This window comes from Pan paniscus, chromosome 1 (genome assembly GCF_029289425.2).
Source record: "Pan paniscus chromosome 1, NHGRI_mPanPan1-v2.0_pri, whole genome shotgun sequence".
NCBI classification, from domain to species: domain Eukaryota; kingdom Metazoa; phylum Chordata; class Mammalia; order Primates; family Hominidae; genus Pan; species Pan paniscus.
Window position 1 is genome coordinate 135,143,041 of NC_073249.2, and position 18,366 is coordinate 135,161,406.

At 44.9% G+C, this 18,366-nt stretch overlaps 1 protein-coding gene across 4 annotated transcripts in view; it reads left to right on the top strand.

Moving 5' to 3' along the window:
* The first annotated feature begins 3,619 nt into the window (after window positions 1-3,619).
* Window positions 3,620-18,366, top strand: part of TGFBR3 (transforming growth factor beta receptor 3) — a 202,099-nt gene continuing 187,352 nt past the window's right edge. For 2 of the 4 annotated variants that reach the window (XM_034931010.3, XM_034931015.3), the window contains exon 1: window positions 3,620-4,033. The gene's annotated coding sequence lies outside the window, so the exon portion shown is untranslated. The remainder of the gene's footprint in view (window positions 4,034-18,366) is intronic. The other 2 variants (XM_063606912.1, XM_063606916.1) reach the window with 2 other exon arrangements.

Sequence of the window (18,366 nt, forward strand, 5' to 3'; positions counted from 1 at the left end):
CTTGAGGTCAGGAGTTATGGCAAAACCCTGTCTCTACTGAAAATACAAATATCAACCAGGCATGGTGGTGGGTGCTGGTAATCCCAGCTACTTGAGAGGCTGAGGCATGAGAATCACTTGAACCCGGGAGGTGGGGGTGGGGGTTGCAGTGAGCTGAGATCGCGCTGCTGCACTCTAGTCTGGGCAACAAGAGGGAAACTCCGTCTCAAAAAAAAAAAAAAAGAAAGAAAGAAAAGAGGTAGGGGAACCCTTTTTTATAGAGCTTTGCTCAGGAACCAAAAATTCAAGTTTATTTTAAACCTTTCGTCTATGCTTGAGGTATCTGGATTTCTGTTTTTAATATCACATTGTAAAGATTTAAAGAGAAAACATCTCTGTAGACATTGTTAATTTTGTAAATACTGATGTAATTTCTTGTGTTTTTCCATATCATCTACTGAAACTAAATAGCTCAGAATTAAAAAAAAAGAGCCCTTTTATTTTGCCAGTCTATAAAGTTTCTGATGACAGGTAGAAGAACCTGGTGGTTAAGGACTTAGGTTTTGAGGTCGGTGGATGTGAGATTGAATCGTGGACAAGATCTCAGTTTGTATAAAGGCATGTATATCGGCCTCATTTATACATATTCTTAGAGGGCTGTGAGAAGTAAATGTGTTTATATGTATAGAATTTAGTACCCATGGCCAGGCGCAGTGGCTCATGCCTGTAATCTCAGCAGTTTGGGAGGCCAAGGCGGGTGGATCACTTGAGGTCAGGAGCTCGAGAGCAGCCTGGCCAACATGGTATGAAACCTCGTCTCTACTAAAAATACAAAAATTAGCCAGGCATGGTGGTGCGTGCTTGTTATCCCAGCTACTCAGGAGGCTGAGGCAGGAGAATTGCTTGAGCCCAGGAGGCAGAGGTTGCAGTGAGCTGAGATCGTGCCACTGCACTCCAGCCTGGGCAGCAGAGCGAGACTCTGTCTCAAAACAAAAACAAACAAACAAAAAAGAATTCAGTACCCACGCTGGCTCAGATGTTGATGGTTACTGTTGTGAATCTGGCTCTACGGGGACCAGTCACTTCATCACTCTTTAAAGACAAGACACTCCTAAATTATCTACCAGGCCATTTTATTTAGAAAGCCTTAACATGATTGATACATTTAATTTAATTTTATTTTTTTGAGACAGAGTGTTGCTCTTGTCCAGGCTAGAGTGCAATGGCACCATCTCAGCTCACTGCAACCTCTGCCTCCTGGGTTCAAACGATTCTCTTGCCTCAGCCTCCCAAGTAGCTGGGATTACAGGTGCCCGCCACCATGCCTGGCTAATTTTTGTATTTTAGTTGAGATGGGGTTTCACCATGTTGGTCAGGCTGGTCTAGAACTCCTGACCTCAAGTGATCCACCCACCTCGGCTTCCCAAATTGCTGAGATTATAGGCATGAGCCACCTCACCTGGCCGATGCATTTAAATGTAGGATTAAATATTCACACCTAGTTCAAGTGTTCACATCTGTACTTGAAACTAAAACTTGTTAACAAGGCATAAATACTGTATTAGTCTGTTTTCATGCTGCTGATAAAGACATACCCGAGACTGGGCAATTTACAAAAGAAAGGTTTATTGGACTTACAGTTCCACATGGCTGGGGAGACCTCACAATCATGGCAGAAGGTAAGGAGGAGCAAGTCACATATCACGTGGATGGCAGCAGGCAGAGAGAGCTGGTACGCGGAGACTCCTGTTTTTAAAGCCATCAGATCTCGTGAGACTTATTCACTATCATGAGAACAGCACAGGAAAAACTCATCCCCAAGATTCAATTACCTCCCATTGGGTTCCTCTTAGGACACATGGGGATTGTGGGACTTACAATTCGAGATGAGATTTGGGTGGGGACACAGCCAAACCATATCAAATACTGTTTAATTTGAGTCTAGGAGAAATCTTAAGGCCTTAAACTTAGACTCTATAAAAGCAGAGGCTAGCTCCATCTGGACTGTTTATTCCTTCAGAATATTATGCCTACTTGTATTCCCAATGCCTGACTCAGGGCTCTCCCATAGTCAGTGCTCAATGAATATTGGTAAGGAAAAAAATGGTTCAGTGAGGAGATTTTTGCAGTAATTCAGGTGACTGATGACATTTGACCTTTGTGAATGAATCTCCAATTCTGCAATTGGGTGGATTCTCTGCCTATAGGTACAAGAGGAAGAGGACGAGAAATATTTCCTGTTCTCTCAATAACTTTCCAAATAACATGTCATAAGAAGCCTCCTCATTCTACTCTCCAACATATTAAAAGCCTAGGATTGAGCCAGGTGCAGCGGCTAACGCCTCTAATCCCAGCACTTTGGGAGGCCAAGGCAGGCGAATCTCTTGAGCTCAGGAGTTTGAGACCAGCCTGGGCAACTAAGTGAGACCCCCGCCCTGCCAACCGCCTCTACAAAAAATACAAAAAGTTAGCTGGGCGTGGTGGCATTTGTCAGTAATCCCAGCTACTCAGGAGGCTGAGGTGGGAGAATCGCTTGAGCCTGAGAAGCGGAGGTTGTAGTGAGCTGAGATTGAGATTGTGCCACTGCACTCCAGCCTGGGCGACAGGGCGAGACTCCATCTCAAAAAAAAAAAAAAAAAAAAAAAAAAAAAAAAAAAAAAAAGGCATAGGTCCATAGCCCTTTAGAACTGGAAGAAGCCTTCTAGGCCAAGCCCTTCATTTGAACTGAGCCTTGACGGGTATTAGCCGTTAGCCATTTGTGGAAGGTCGCACAGTAGTCACGACTGGAAGTCTGGTCTTTGAAACCTGTCAGTCCACGGTCATTTCACCTGCCTGTTTGTAAAACAATGTCCTGTTACTTGAGTATGCTTTTTAATAAGAAAAACTGGGTGTAAGCAAGAGTATCAGAGTGGTGTTCTGGTGCCAGCAGTTCAACTTCTGCAGCGTGTACTTCACAGGCACAGGTACTTAGGACGTTGCACAGGCACAGGTACTTAGGACGTTGCACAGGCACAGGTACTTAGGACGTTGCCCCGCCGAGACTGTCGTTCATATCGCGCCCACCTCCGGGTAACGCCGGTAATGCTGACCTAGCTCCATTATTTGTATTAATTTATTTAGCTAGCAGGGGGAACGGCTGGGTAATGCAGTCTCAGCTGCTGGAGGGGAAGAGGCAAGACTCCGCCGGCGCCCACCATCAGAGCGTGACAACAAGCGGGACCGGAGGTTGGGAAAAAGCACAGGAACAGAATGAATGTGTGCATGGGGGAGCTCTGCTGGGGAGAGGGCAAGAGGCTGTGATCAGATTATCTGAGGTTTCAGAACTTTTATATAAAGACCAAGGAACCAAATGAAAATCCAACTCTTCCAGGGAGCCCTGGAAAGTTCAAAGGACCTCGTTTGAGGGAGCGAGTCCCCGCAGCTCGTGCCCACGTCTCCCTCGCGCTTCCCGCAGGACAGGGGCAGCCCCAACCCGGGCACGCTGAGCCCGGCCGCGCCCCTAGCCCCTTCTCTCTCTGCCTCCTCGTCCCGAAGGGAAGCACAGGCTCGAGCAGCATTCGGGGCTCATCCATCAGCCGCGGAGGCAAAGGGGGAGGAGAGAGGAGGCGGGAGGCGGGAGGCGGGAGGCGGGAGGAGGAGTTTCTGGGCGGCCGAGAGCCCCCGGTGGGGCCGGCGGAGGAGCGCCCTTCCCCCCGCGCGCTGATTGCTGTGGCGTCCTGCCCGTCCCCGCCCGCGTGTGTGCGAGGGAGGGCGAGTGCGCCGGGTCGGCCTGATGGGGGTAATCGAGGGTTTCGGGGACGCCGAGCGGCACTTTCCTCTTCCCAGCGAGTGAAGGAGGGCAGTCGGCGGCTCTCGCGCCCCGGCCACTTTCCCTGCGCGATTCCCGGAGCTCCCTGCAGGAGGTGAGAGTCCCCAGCGGGTCCGGATGGCGTAGTTGTGCCGCGGCGCAGCAGCTGCCGGAGCTCGCCGCCGCCGAGCGCTGGGCGGGGAAACTTTCCGCCGCTTTCCTCCAACTTGCTGCGGGTGGATCTCCGCTGGACACACCGCCTCCGAGGTACGTGCCGGCCCAGCCCCGCGGCGCTGCAGCCCGCCCGGGCTGTGGGCTCTGCAGGCTGCGCGGGTGCCCGTCGGCGCGGCGCGGGTTGCCAGTGCCTACTTACCGGCCAGGGTCGCTCCAGCAGCCGGGACCTCCGGGCTTGGGAGGGAGGCGCTGGTGGGGCGGTGTTTACGCTCCGGGGAGCAGGCACCGGTGGCCAGCGGTGCGTGGGCAGCGGCCGCACGGGGCAGGCAGTGCTCCCGGCGATGCGCAGTGCTGGGGAGGAATTCTCCACGCCCGCCCTCACTCTTCCTCTCCGCGGGTCCTTCTGACCCCTGCGGGGCGCGGCGGCCACTTCCCTCCGGGCTCGTGACAGCTTCGGTGGGAATGGTTTGTTGTGGGTTCGCAGTCAATTGCCGTGGCCCAGGCTGTGGCTCCCGGACTCGTGCACGGACGCGGTTTGCGTTCCCCGCTGGCCGCGCCCTCAGGGTGCCTTGCGGGCTGAGCCGCAAGCTGCAGCTCGGCCCCCCCCGCCCCGGTTTATTTTGAAGGCTCTCTTCTTGTATTCATTTGGTTAGGACAAACTTGGAAATCTTGAACTGTCGCTAGAAGAATCTGCTTGCAGACTTGATCTTATTAGGGCATTTGCCCCGCTTTGCAGAATCGCATAGTGTCAGGAGCCGACGTGTCAAGCATGAATTACCTTGGCAAAGTAGAACTTAGTGGATTTGGTGTCCTCACGAAAAGCTGGAAGAAGAAAACCGTTCCATTTCCCTAGCTGTGAAGTGAGGATAGTAGTACTTGACCCGTAAAGTTGCTGTGAGCATCTAATGATTTAATGTGTGTGAGGTGCTACAACAGTGCTTGGCACCGAGTAAGCACCGCACGGAGGTTAGCGCTGCTTGCCGCTAGCCCTGAGGTGGCAGGATAGGAGCGGCGAGGGCAGAGGATAGTAGGAGTGACAGGCTGTGCTGGGGAACCAGGCGTATTCTGAGTTTTATGTCCTTCCGAAGAAGTGAGCGGTTTGGGAGAAGTCTCCACAGGTAGTAAAAACACACGTCAAGACCGTTTCTTCTTCCTGAATGCAGAGTGCAAACAGTTACTTCAGTGTGAACTCAGTTGTTTCTTTTGGATAATAATAACAGCTAACGTTTTCTAAGCCCATACTGTGTGCACTTAATCCTCACAGCATCTCTATGGGAAAAGCACTATTAATAACCCTATTTTACAGATAAGACACTAGAGGTTAAGTTACTTGTCCAAGATCATACATAACTTTCTGTTAGTTCTGACTCCAAAGCTAGCTTCCTTCCTCAGCGGAGAGCGGCAAGTGCAGGCCGATTTGTGTGTACATAGATTTGTGTGCATAGTCCATGCATCTTCTCCCATCTTTCAGCTTTCTATTTGAGCTGAACGCATATCTCTTGAAACACACATAAGGTATCTGTGATGAATTTAGGCGATTTTACATACTTATGAGGGTGCCCAATTAAAGTTCCTCTGAAACTGGCCCCAAATAATTATAAATAGAACTCTGACTTGTATTAATTAACATGGAAATTTTTTTTTTTTTTTTGGTGACAGAGTCTCGCTCTGTCCCCAGGCTGCAGTGCAGTGGTGCGATCTCGGCTCACTGCAACCTCCACCTCCCGGGTTCAAGAGTTTCTCCTGACTCAGCTTCCAGAGTAGCTGGGACTACAGGCGCGCGCTACCACGCCCAGCTAACTTTTGTATTTTTAGTAGAGACGGCGTTTCACCATGTTGGCCAGTATGGTCTCGATTTCTTGACCTCGTGATCCACCTGCCTCGGCCTCCCAAAGTGCTGGGATTACAGGTGTGAGCCACCACACCTGGCCAACATGGATCTTTATTCTTAATTTCTTTTATTAATTCTCCAGACATTGTTGATCACCATTACTTGGCTTCCTTAGGAAACAGCTTGGGGTTGGCACAGGAGGCAGGGAAATAATTCTTACCCCCTTAAGGGCTATTAACATGAAATTGATTTCATGCCATTGTGTCAGTTAAAGGATGTTGCTCTATTTCTTGCTGTTCTTTGCTTTTGGCTTTATTTCTGCATTGTTTAGTGTTTCAAGGCTTGAGCGTTTTTTTTTTTTTGGCCCTTCAGTTTGACATTTGTCAACTTTAATTTTTCCTGTTTTGATGGAATCTGACCGTTACACGGCAGCTTTGCCTAACAACTGTTGATTCAGCTCATGTTTTTAAATATAAAAATCACCAACATACTTTTGAATCCCAGCACTTCAAAGGCAACCCCTGGGGAGTTCATTGTTATTTTGAATATTAGTCAATAGGGGGAGCATAACACACTGTTGATATCTATAAGGCGCATAAACCCGTTTTTAGAGTATTAAACATATAGTTTGAAAGGGGAGGGCAAAATATCTAGCAAAATAACTAAGTTGCTTTTGGAGTTTATAATGGAGGACTAGATTTAATTTGAACTGATTAAGAATGACCTTGAGGACAGGGCCTGTATGTTGAATATATGTCAAGAACTCCATGGTGGCTGGACAGATAATAGATAAACACACATATAGTTTTTTTTCAATTTGTTTCCTTAAGTGGTGTGTAGGCCAGGCACAGTGGCTCACACCTGTAATTCCAACACTTTGGGAGGCTGAGGTAGGAGGATCACTTGGCCAAGGAGTTCGAGACCAGCCTGGGTAATATAGTGAGACCCCCATCTCTTTAAAAAGTGAAGTTTGTATGTAAACTAATTTTGTGTGGTTTGAATAATATTTCAACTTACCTGGGAGAAATGGAAATCCAGAGGAATTTGTTGTGAATCCTTTTGTAATGATCCTCATTTGTCTTTTGTAGAAAACTGAATATAATGAATTTGTTCTCAGGGAGGTTGGTGTGTTCACAATCCTGTCATCATCTTTCATTAACATCTTCTAAGTGCAAGACAATAGGGGATCAGTAATCCTAAATAACAGCAGTTCTATTACTGTGCATTCCTCAGAGGCTTACGTTAATATTCAAGTATAGTAGTAGTTCAGATGTATCATATTTGATACTAGTATAGGTGTGATGTGTCTATGAATACTCATACTTGTAAACATAAACAATAAGAATATGCTTGAAAAAATCAAACTTGACATTTATTTATTTATTTATTTATTTTTTGAGATGGAGTCTCTCGCTCTGTCGCCCGGGCGGGAGTGCAGTGGTGCAATCTCAGCTCACTGCAAGCTCCACCTCCCAGGTTCACACCATTCTCCTGCCTCAGCCTCCCCAGCAGCTGGGACTACAGGCACTCGCCACCATGCCCGGCTAATTTTTTTGTATTTTTAGTAGAGACTGGGTTTCACCGTGTTAGCCAGGATGGTCTTGATCTCCTGACCTTGTGATCCGCCTACCTCAGCCTCCCAAAGTGCTGGGATTACAGGCGTGAGCCACGGTGCCCGGCCAAACTTGACTTTTAAAAAAAGCTTTTGGCTGGGTGTGGTGGCTCACGCCTGTAATCCCAGCATGTTGGGAGGCCGAGGCAGGTGGATCACTTGAGGTCAGGAGTTCGAGACCAGCCTGGCCAACATGGCGAAACCTACAGAAAATACAACAATTTGCTGAGCGTGGTGGTGCACACCTGTAATCACAGCTACTCCAGAGGCTGAGGTGGGAGGATCCCTTGAGCCCAGGAGGTGGAGGTTTCAGTGAGCTGAGATCGTGCCACTGCACGCCAGCCTGGGAGACAGCGAGGTTCTGTCTCAAAAAAAAAAAAAAAAAAAAGGTTTTCAATTTTTGTCTGTAGTTTTGTAGGCCAGTTTCCTTTCTTGTTTCTTGCGTATTATGTAGTATTTTTTTATTATTTATTTATTTTTGAGACAAAGTTTCGCTCTGTCGCCCAGGCTGGAGTGCAGTGGAGTGATCTTGGCTCACTGCAACCTCCGCCTCCCAGGTTCAAGAGATTCTCCTGCCTCAGCCTCCCGAGTAGCGGGGACTACAGGTGCGTGCCCCCATGCTCGACTAATTTTTTATATTTTTCGTAGAGACGGGGCTTCACTGTGTTAGCCCCGATGGTCTTGATCTCCTGACCTCATGATCCACCCGCCTCGGCCTCCCAAAGTGCTGGGATTATAGGCGTGAGCGACTGTGCCCGGCCCCATATTATATAGTATTGATTTACCTTTATTTCATTTACCACGTTAGGGTCCCATGGATCCTATTTTAAAATAACTTTCAAAATTAGTTGAGTCCCTTCTTTTTAAATCTTAGCATTGCGCTTATACTACAGAGTGGCATTTATTTAGGATCTCATTTAGTCTTCTATGCTTTGCTCTAGTTTACTCGAGTAATTCAACAAACACTTATAACCTCCTACCCCCTACTAGGCTATGGTTTCTGGTCTTGGAGCTTGGCAAATTAATTGTCCTTATTCAGTGCTCTGATGACTGGGGGCCAAAATGCCTTCAGGTTGCTTAGGGCTTTCTTACAGAAAGCCTTTCGTTGGCTTGAAGGAAAGTGTTGTTCCATTGTTTTTAAGACTCAAAGGAATTAATTTTTCTCTCTTGCATGCAAACTTGGTTGTGACTTGTAAAAGTCAGGTGAGTGCTTGTTTTTCTGAGGGCAGAATCTGAGCCTAAGAGCCCAGGGAACTCAACTGTCCTTTGAGTTTTAAGAAGGTGATCACTGCTGACTTCTTTAGCATATAAGTGAAGACCAATTTCCTGGCTTCAAAAATCTGTGAAAGGTCCTGACTTTACATTTTAAGCTTAACAGACAGAACAGTTAGAGTTTAGACTGTGGCTGTGTAAGTAATAACTTTGCTGTAATATTTTGCCTGGATGATTCTGCTCTGTGGTCATTTTGAATTACCTCCCTTCTTGATAGTTCATTTTGAAACGTCTTTTTGTGGTGCTTTCATTGCTGTTGGATAAAAATTGTAATTGTCAGATTTATTTTTTATTTTTATTTATATACTTATTCATATAAAAATATGTAAATATATGTAAAATCTCACATATATATAATCTATAACTATATATTGTATAATATATAATATATATATATTTTGAGACAGAGTCTCACTATGTTGCCCAGGCTGGTTTCGAACTCCTGGGCTTAAGTGATCCTCCTGCCTCATCTTCTCAAATTGTTGGGATTACAGGCATGAGCCACTGCTCCTGGCTGTCAGATTTATTAGCTACTAAAGGACAGTCTTCTTTTTCAGTCTTAACAGTTACTTAAAAGTGATTTTATTGCCATTTCCATCAGTCTACTGGAGCATTTTTCTTATATTTTTATTTTTATGTTTTTTTTTTTTGGGATGGAGTCTCGCTCTGTCACCCAGGGTGGAGCGCAGTGGCGCGATCTCGGCTCACTGCAAGCTCCGCCTCCCTGGTTCACGCCATTCTCCTGCCTCAGTCTCCCGAGTAGCTGAGACTACAGGCGCCCGCCACCACACCCAGCTAATTTTTGTATTTTTAGTAGAGACAGGGTTTCACCGTGTTAGCCAGGATGGTCTCAATCTCCTGACCTCGTGATCCGCCGTCTTGGCCTCCCAAAGTGCTGGGATTACAGGTGTGAGCCATCGCGCCCGGCCATATTTTTAAACTTATTTAAAACAATTGTAAATTTAAAAAATGTTAACTTTTTTGAAATTTGCATAACTTGAGTTAGATAAATGTTTTTAGGGGCCTTTAATGTAAAAACAGTCTTGTATTGCCACTAGGAATATAAACAATTTGGAATTTAAGAGTGAATCTAGGTTATATGAAAAGCTAACCTTAAACACATAATAGTGAGCCTTCAGCAGATTGAGTGAGGGCATTTCTATAGGAAGAAAATTAAGTGTACCAAGAGCCATAGCAGTAACTTCTCTGGTTCTGCATCTTCAGAGTAACACTTGGAATGATAGCATTGTTTCTTTGCAGCATTTCATAAAACACAAGCTGTTGCTAATTTGTTCAGTGTCTAGTCAAGCTGAAATAAATCAACACAGCTTGGAAGGGCCTTACAAGAAGGATCTGGGTTCATTTCCTGGGCTCTGTCCAGGAAATATAGAAATATAATAAATAAATCTAGGAATATAAAATTTCTAGATTTCTTATTTTATATCTTTTGAAATAGCACATTTGTTTGTTAACTGACATTGAGCTTTATTTTCTCTGCTTGCAAAGTCCTTGCTTAAGAATCAGCACAAATTTCCAAGCTTTCTTCCTCCCCACTTGAATAATGATTTTGATGTCTTGCTCTCTCAACCAAAATGTGTTTTTGAAACAACATTGATATAAATTCTGCATGAGGCTACTGTCATTTGGAACTTATTCTTCATTTTTTATTCTTCAGTTTTTCAGGCCAAAGATGAAGACTTAATAGGCTGACAACTGCTTATGAGGGATAGAGACCATATTTAAAATGGAAGGTCTAGAACAAGAGCCCCAGAACCATGCCTTCAGGCCATCCTAATGTGCCCTGCTGAAGATAATTTTTTGGTGTGGGGGGCAGGGCAGGGAGCCTAATGTCTGGTTTCTGTGGTGGTGGTTCTTTTATGTTGAAATCTTCTTCCAGCCTGGGAAGAGGATTCAGTTATATGTAGAGCCTAGCAAAGTTGATTTTTAGAATTAGATTTTAATGGTTATTTTTTTTTTTGAGACAGAGTCTTGCTCTGTTGCTTAGGCTGGAGTGCAGTGGTGTGATCTTGGCTCACTGCAACCTCTGCCTCCTGGGTTCAAGCGATTATTGTGCCTCAGCCTCCCAAGTAACTGGGATTACAGGCGGGGGCCACCACATCTGGCTAATTTTTGTATTTTTAGTAGAGACAGGGTTTTGCCATGTTGTCCAGGCTGGTCTCGAACTTCTGGCCTCAACTGATCTTTCCCCCCGGCCTCCCAAAGTGCAGGGATTACAGGCGTGAGCCACCATGCCCGCAAGCCCACTTTAATGTTAAACTGTTGCCAAGATAATAATTTAGAATTAAGTCTGAAATGTTAGCTCTATCTTTACTTAAAAAATGGTTATAAAGAAGCGTATACTCTCTGGACATTGGACTCCTAGTGAAGGGGGTCTTTGGAGTTGGGTGTTGTTTGCAGGAGGATGAAACACCTGCTTTTCTGTCCTTCCAGGCACATAATTCATTTCTCTGGTATATGCCGAAGGTCAGGTTTTTTGTGTAAAATTGCTGATGGATCATTTGTAAAAACACATTTAAGTTGATTAGTCCTTGAAAAATGATCTTTAGAAAACGATCTTTACAGATACTAGTCCTTGAGCTTTCCTGTGGATCAGATTGCCTTGGGCGAAGGTCTGCAGTTTCACAAGCATGACTCACTACCTTTTATAGGTGAGAACATCAAATGGGCCAGGTGGAGGGTCTAGTAGAACTCTGGATTTCTTTTTAAATTTGTATCATACTATTTTGCTAATGGAAACTTGATGAATACTTAATTCCATCTGGCAAGTGAAAAGGGTCCCTTTTGGGAGTATTCGTTTTGTTAGCATTTTTAGTGATTTATTGTTTTGACAGTGTGATATTGGTCCTTGGATGCAAAAATACTCTGGAGACTATTTGGAAATTTCATTTTATAATTAACTAACTGTGTGATAATTGCTGGAGCAGAATGTGTTTTTTTTTTTTTTCTTTTCATTCTGGAAGGTTATTTGAGGTGAAAAACTTAGATTCTAATCACAAAGGCTTGTGTTCATGTGGTACCCTGAGTACTTTTGTAAGATACTCACTGTGTTGCTGTGAGTTATCTCTTTTATGGTTTTTTCTTTAAAACAAAACTCTTCTGAGTCTCCATAAAGAATAAGTATCTCATTTTGTTATATTAGATTTTGTGCAGTTGGCTGGCAAATTAAATTTAACTTTGAGGGAAAGCACCATTGACTCATTACATACATTTTGCATCATTGCAGCGTAAGGTCTTCCCTATGTGTGTGGGAGAAGTTTCTGATCTAAATGGGCATGTTTCCTATTGCTGGTCTATCTTTTAGCCAAAGCATTTCTGAATAGACATTCCTATTCATTTTCTTATTTTCGAGACTTTAGAGAGATTGTTACTTGTTATGTATTCGTGATAAATCATCTGAATCCTGAAAAAAATACTTATGCCAACAGCCCATTTTGTAAAGACACTTGTCTTTGAGCTTTTAAGCTGTCATACTCATTATTCGTTACAATAGCTGTACAGCCATTGGATGTATCATGTTTTTGACACAGGAGCTAGGGGAAGGATGACCTACTTGTTGCATTTCACATTTTTCCATATTTATATCTTTTTTCAATTTGTGGCATCTTTATTTCATTGTTAGAGTGGTTCTCTAAGACGTTCCAGGTTTTAATTTCATTCACTGTGTGGGCTAAATAAGGAGCTTTCCTTTAGAACCAATTCTACTAAATTCCTGAAAATGTCAGTTAAAAATTAGCCAGGCATGGTGGTGTGCGCCTGTAGTCCCAGCTTCTCAGGAGGCTGAGGCAGGAGGATGGCTTGAGCCAGGAGGTCGAGGCTGCAGTGAGTCATGATCATACCACTGCACTCCAGCCTGGGTGACAGAGTGAGACCTTGTCCCTACCCCCACCACAAAAAAAAAAAAAAAGAAAGAAAATATGAAGAAAAAAGAAAATGCTTCCAAAAAGTATCCCATCTAGATACCATGCTGGTTAGGGCTTTTGGTCATGTTTGAATGGGACATAGCTGAACACAGAGCAGGATTTCAATGGGTAGGGAGGCTAGGAAAAGGAGAGGAGTGTCTAATTTGTTGGGAGAAAATCCACTTTTGCATAATAATAGGGGATTTACGTGTTTTCTTTGGAGTTAATATGTATTTCAAGTAGGTAGATAGGTAAGAGGTTTGCAAAAGAAATTTTGCTAAGGTTGAGGTTCTGTAGTTGGCAACTCTTATAACCCTGAAGATCCTGTTCTCTAAAGCCAGGAAAAAGCAGTCTGTTTCCAATTATGTATCACAAAAAATAGTGAAATTAAGCCAAGAAAAATGATCATTTGGGAGTTGGGTTGCTTTTTTTTTGCAGAGGGTAAAGGAGAAAGGACTGTAGACACACATTTTAAAGAATCTGCTAGTTTTTCTGTTGGCTTTCAGATTTTTCTCAAATGCTCTGTATTGGAAATTAAGAATAATTTTAGGATTAAAGGCTTTTTCCTCCTTCGGCTTCTTTTTGTTTCTCAGAGAGCAAATAGAAGAGCATTTAGGCAGTTTTTGCTGACATGAAAGGGTTTGGGTCCAGTGTTCCGGGACCCAGCTTGTGTTTTTGGTAAAGCCTTTTCCTGCCTGAATGGTCCCAGGTTATGGGCTCACAGCATCATACCTGGTAGTGGTGCTATGGTTTTTGTTATATGAATTTTTTTACCATGCTTTGAACTGAAATGTAGTCCCTGCTGCCTAGCATTATTCTGCCGGAGGAGAAAACTAGGGATGTTAGTGTGGGAAAGGTATGGAGGTGCGAAGCCTAGCATTTGGATGATGTGTGGGTGAATATATTGTCCTCAGCACTTGTCGGAAGCAACTAGCCTTTCGGGATGCCTACTGCTAGTTTCAGGATTAGTGGTCCTGTGAGACCTAGGTGTTAACTAAGAAATCTCCTTTCCACTGCCAGAAGATCAGCCCCGGCAGGTCTTAGTTCCTGTTTCTCACACCTTACACCTCCACAGAGTGTTGAATAAGACTTTCCTGATGCTGCATAATCTTTGATAACTCTTAGTCTTGTCACTGAGGCTAATGTGTTTTAGCTCTTGGTGCTTTTCTTCTCACCTCCCATTTACTCTCCTGCCTGCTGCTGGCTCCCACGCCCACCACACCCCCACCACACCCCCATGAGGTGCTATAAGAGGTGTGAAGTACGGAGTGCAAAGTTGCATTTGCTGCTTTACTATCCTTTTTCCCCCATTTTTTTTTCTTGGTTTCCCTGAAACGAGTTCTCCTGGTTTTCCTCTTATGTTCCGGATGTCTCTTCAGTCTTCCATTTTGTTTCTTTTTCTTTTTTTTTTTTTTTTTTTTTTGAGACGGAGTCTCACTCTGTTGCCCAGGCTGGAGTGCATTGGCACGACGTTGGCTCACTGCAGTCTCCGCCTCCTGGGTTCAAGCAATTCTCCTGCCTCAGCTGCACGCTCCCACCCCCCCGAGTAGCTGGGATTACAGGTGTGTGCCACCATGCCCAGCTAATTTTTCTATTTTTAGTAGAGACAAGGTTTTGCCATGTTGGCCAGGCTGGTCTTGAACTCCTGACCTCAGGTGATCTGCCTGCCTCAGCCTCCCAAAATGCTGGGATTATAGACGTGAGCCACAGTGCCCAGCCCAGTCTTCCTTTTCAATGCTTGATCCCTATGGGTTGACATTTTCCAAGGTTGCATTTTCCTTTCCTCCTCTCCTCTCCCCTCTTCTTTTCTTTTTCTTGTCTTTTCAGTCTACATTGAGTTGCTCATATTTCTGTGCTTCAATATCAGCAGCTCCCTGTTTTTTCACACCCATATTTCCAACAGCCTATCGGACAGTGCCATCTGGTTGTTCTGTAGATTTTTCTGTTACAGTCCAAAAGCCACCATATTACTTCTCTGTGGTCCACAGCCTCCACAGTGTCACCTTCTGTATTTCCCATGTCCCTCCTTCTCTATAGGGGTTCCTGCTTACTCTTCCAGGCTCTCACTGCTGCCAGCTCCTCCAGTGGGGCTTCATGTGGCTCCTCCTGGCAGGTGCTTCTCTTGCTGCCTCATGAGAATGTTTTTTTTCCTTCGGCAGATTCCCCAGAGCAGGATTGAGTCTTACCATCTTGGTATCCTAGGTGTGTAGCATGGGCCTGGTTTATAGATACATTGTCAAACGGAATTCTTCATTTCAGCCCACTTCAGTTATGGCTTTGGGGAAAGATCAGGCTTACAGTTGATATAAATTATAGCTATAGAAAAGACACAGAAAATCAACTCAGAATCATAGAGTTTAGGGTTACAGTGGGGCTTAGAATAATCTTCCTTAAGTTTCTCTAAAGATGAGAACAACCAGAGAACAGTGTTTCTCTTCTTGCCCCTCTGCAGCCTAGTTCCCACCCAATAGCCAGAATGATTGTGATAAAACCTAAGTCAGGTTCCTTCATTCCCTTGCTTAAAACACTCTAGGCTGGGCGCAGTGGCTCACGCCTGTAATCCCAGCACTTTGGGAGGCTGAGGCAGGCGGATCACAAAGTCAGGAGTTTGAGACCAGCCTGGCCAGCATGGTGAAACCCCGTCTCTACTAAAAAAAAAATTAGCCTGGCATGGTGGTGGGCGCCTGTAATCCCAGCTACTCGGGAGGCTAAGGCAGGAGAATCGCTTGAACCCAGGAGACGGAGGTTGCAGTGAGCTGAGATTGCACCACTGCACTCCAGTCTGGTGACAGAGTGACCAAAAAACCAAAAAACCACTCTACTGTTTATTCTTGTCTTTCTCAGAATAAAAGCCAGAATTCTTACAGTAATCTGTAAAGCCCTGCCCAACCAGCCCACCACTCTTATGCTGGTGACCCAGTTGACTTCCCTCTTGTGCTCTCTAGGCTGCTCAATCTGCTCCAGCTGCCGCACCTGACTGTTGGTCCCTGAGCACGCCAGATATGCTCTGTCTCAGGGCCTTTGCATGTGCTGTTTCCTTTGCTTGGAATGTTTTTCCCCAAATAGCTACAGAATTCGCTTCTGTTAGGTCCTTACTCAAAACAGACAAACCAAACCCAAACCCCACATACATACTTTGTCTCTCCCTTTTCTGCTTTGTTTTCTTAGCATTGGTCTCTATATAATATATAATTATGTATCTTGTTTATAGTCTGTCTCCTTTAGCTAGAATGAAAGCTCCATCAGGGCAGGGATTTTTATGTTTTGTTCTCTGTTGAATACCCACACCTGGAACAGTCCTGGCATGAAGCAGGCACTTGATAAACATTATTAAATGAATAAGAAGCATTTTATGGATTTCTTTTTTTTTTTTTTTGTGGCAGGGTCTCACTCTGTCACCCAGGCTAGAGTGCAGTGGCACAATCTTGGCTCACTGCAACCTCTGCCTCCCGGGTTCAAGCCATTCTCCTGCCTCATCCTCCCAAGTAGCTGGGATTACAGGCACATGCCATCAGGCCCAGCCAATTTTTTTTGTATTTTTGGTAGAGACGGAGTTTCACCATGTTGGCCAGCCGGGTCTTGAATTTCTGATCTCAAGTGATCCACCCGCCTTGGCCTCCCAAAGTGCTGGGATTACAGGCATTAGCCACAGCGCTGAGCCCATTTTATGGATTTCTTATAGCCCCAGTTATAGGTGCACTCAGGGCATTAAAAAGGGAAAATTGGGCCAGGCGTGGTGGCTCAGGCCTATAATCCCAACACTTTTGGAGACCGAGGACAGGAGTCTCGAGGACTCCTGTCACTTGAGGACAGGAGTTTGAGAGCAGCCTGGCCAACATGGTAAAGCCCCATCTTTACTAAAAAAAATACAAAAATTAGCTGGGCGTGGTGGCAGGCACCTGTAATCCCAGCTACTTGGGAGGCAGAGGCAGGAGAATTGCTTAAACCTGGGAGGGAGAGGTTGCAGTGATCTGAGATAGCGCCACTACACTACAGCCTGGGAAACAGTGAGACTCCATCTCAAAAAAAAAAAAAAAAAAAAAAAGGGAAAATTGGCCAGGTATGATGGCTTACCCCTATAATCCCAGTGCTTTAGGAGGCTGAGGCAGGAGGATTATATGAGGCTAAGAATTCAAGATTAGCCTGGATAACACAGTGAGACCCCATCTCCATAAAAAAATCTTAAAAAGTCAGCTGGGTGTGGTGGGGCACACCTGTAGTCCTTGCTTACAGGGACTGTAGTTGAGGTGGGAGAATAGCTTGAGCCAAGGAGTTCAAGGCTGCAGTGAGCTATGATCATGCCACTGCACACCAGCCTGAGTGACAGAGTGAAACCCTATCCCCCCCTCCCACCACCCCGTCAAAAAAAGGGAAAACCATCAATCTCGGGGAAGGAGAATCTGATTTTTAAAAAGCCTCATTTAAGACTCGTTGGACTAGAACACTGACCTCGTTTTCATGTCTGACTCGAAGCAGCACCTGTGGGTCCCCCCATCCTTACAAGTGGTTTGGGAAGATCCCATTTTACCTCTAATAGGCATCGGCTTGCTGCGGTTTCTCTCTGCCTGTGGTTTGCCCTTTAACCCAGCAGGCTACAAAGATGAAAAGCAAACACAACGTTAAAGAAAAGAGCTAGGGAAGAGGGCAGGGGGAAACAGGGCAGAATTTCCTTGCAGCCCTGACGTCTTGCCTTGTTTCTGTGCCCATCCCCTTGTCTGGTTACACAGTCCCTTCCAGAGCTGCCTTGCTTGGGGGCTGTGCTCAGTCTTGAGACTTTTAGGCCAGATGACTCTTGAGTTTTGCTTTGATGTTGTAATTTCTTTGAAAAGAAATCTTAATTTTAGGCAAAAAGGACATTGGAGAATGGATTCTTTAAAATTAAATTACCATCTTTCGAAGTGAAGTTTTAACCCTTCTCAAGATAAGGGGTTGTCCCTGAAATTTCTGCTTGCTTCTGCTGATGATGCTAGTGGGAAGTCAGGATTGGCAGGACCCCATCTTGTGAAACCAATACCTTAAATCCTCGGGGCAATAAATTCAGCTCTGAAGAAGTGTCAGACTCTTATGGGTAGGGATTATGTGGAATGAAGTACATAATTTGTATTAGTGTAATAGTAAAGTTAGAGGAATTTGCCTCCTGCTCTTATTGAGATAACATCGGCATGGTTCCTACAGGGATAGGAAGCCCAGCCAAGAAAGGCAAAGGCTTAGGAGGAAGCTATTGGCCATGTACAAAGCCTGCAGTGTCATTCACCCTGGGATTCAAAGGTATCACATTGAAAATAAATTGTCTAGAATGGAGCTGAGTTATCAGTGAGTAGTTAAAAATAATCAAAGCTACCATTTCCTGAATTCTAACAACATACTAGGAAGTAAGTGCTTTATTTATTAATTTAGTTAGTCATCATAACAATCCCATGAAGGAGGTAGAATCATTATCTCTACTTTATAGATCAGGCATGGAGCTTTAAGTAAGTTGCCCAAAATTATATTGCTTAGAAAAGGCAGGTGGGGGATTTGAACTCAGGTAGGCTATGGGGGCCCCGCACTTTCCACTATGCTGTACTGTAGTCTGCTTCTAGGACAAACCAAGCATGCTCTTACCTCAGGACCTTTGCACTCACTATTCCCACTGCCTGGGAGGTTTTTCCTTTAGATATTGTCATAGCTTTGTCTCTTACCTCTGTGCTTAAATGTTACCTTGTCTGGGAGGCCCTCTCTGACCACCCTGTCTAAAATAGCATCCCTCCTGTCATCACTCTCTCTCCTTAACCTGCTTTATTTTCCTTTA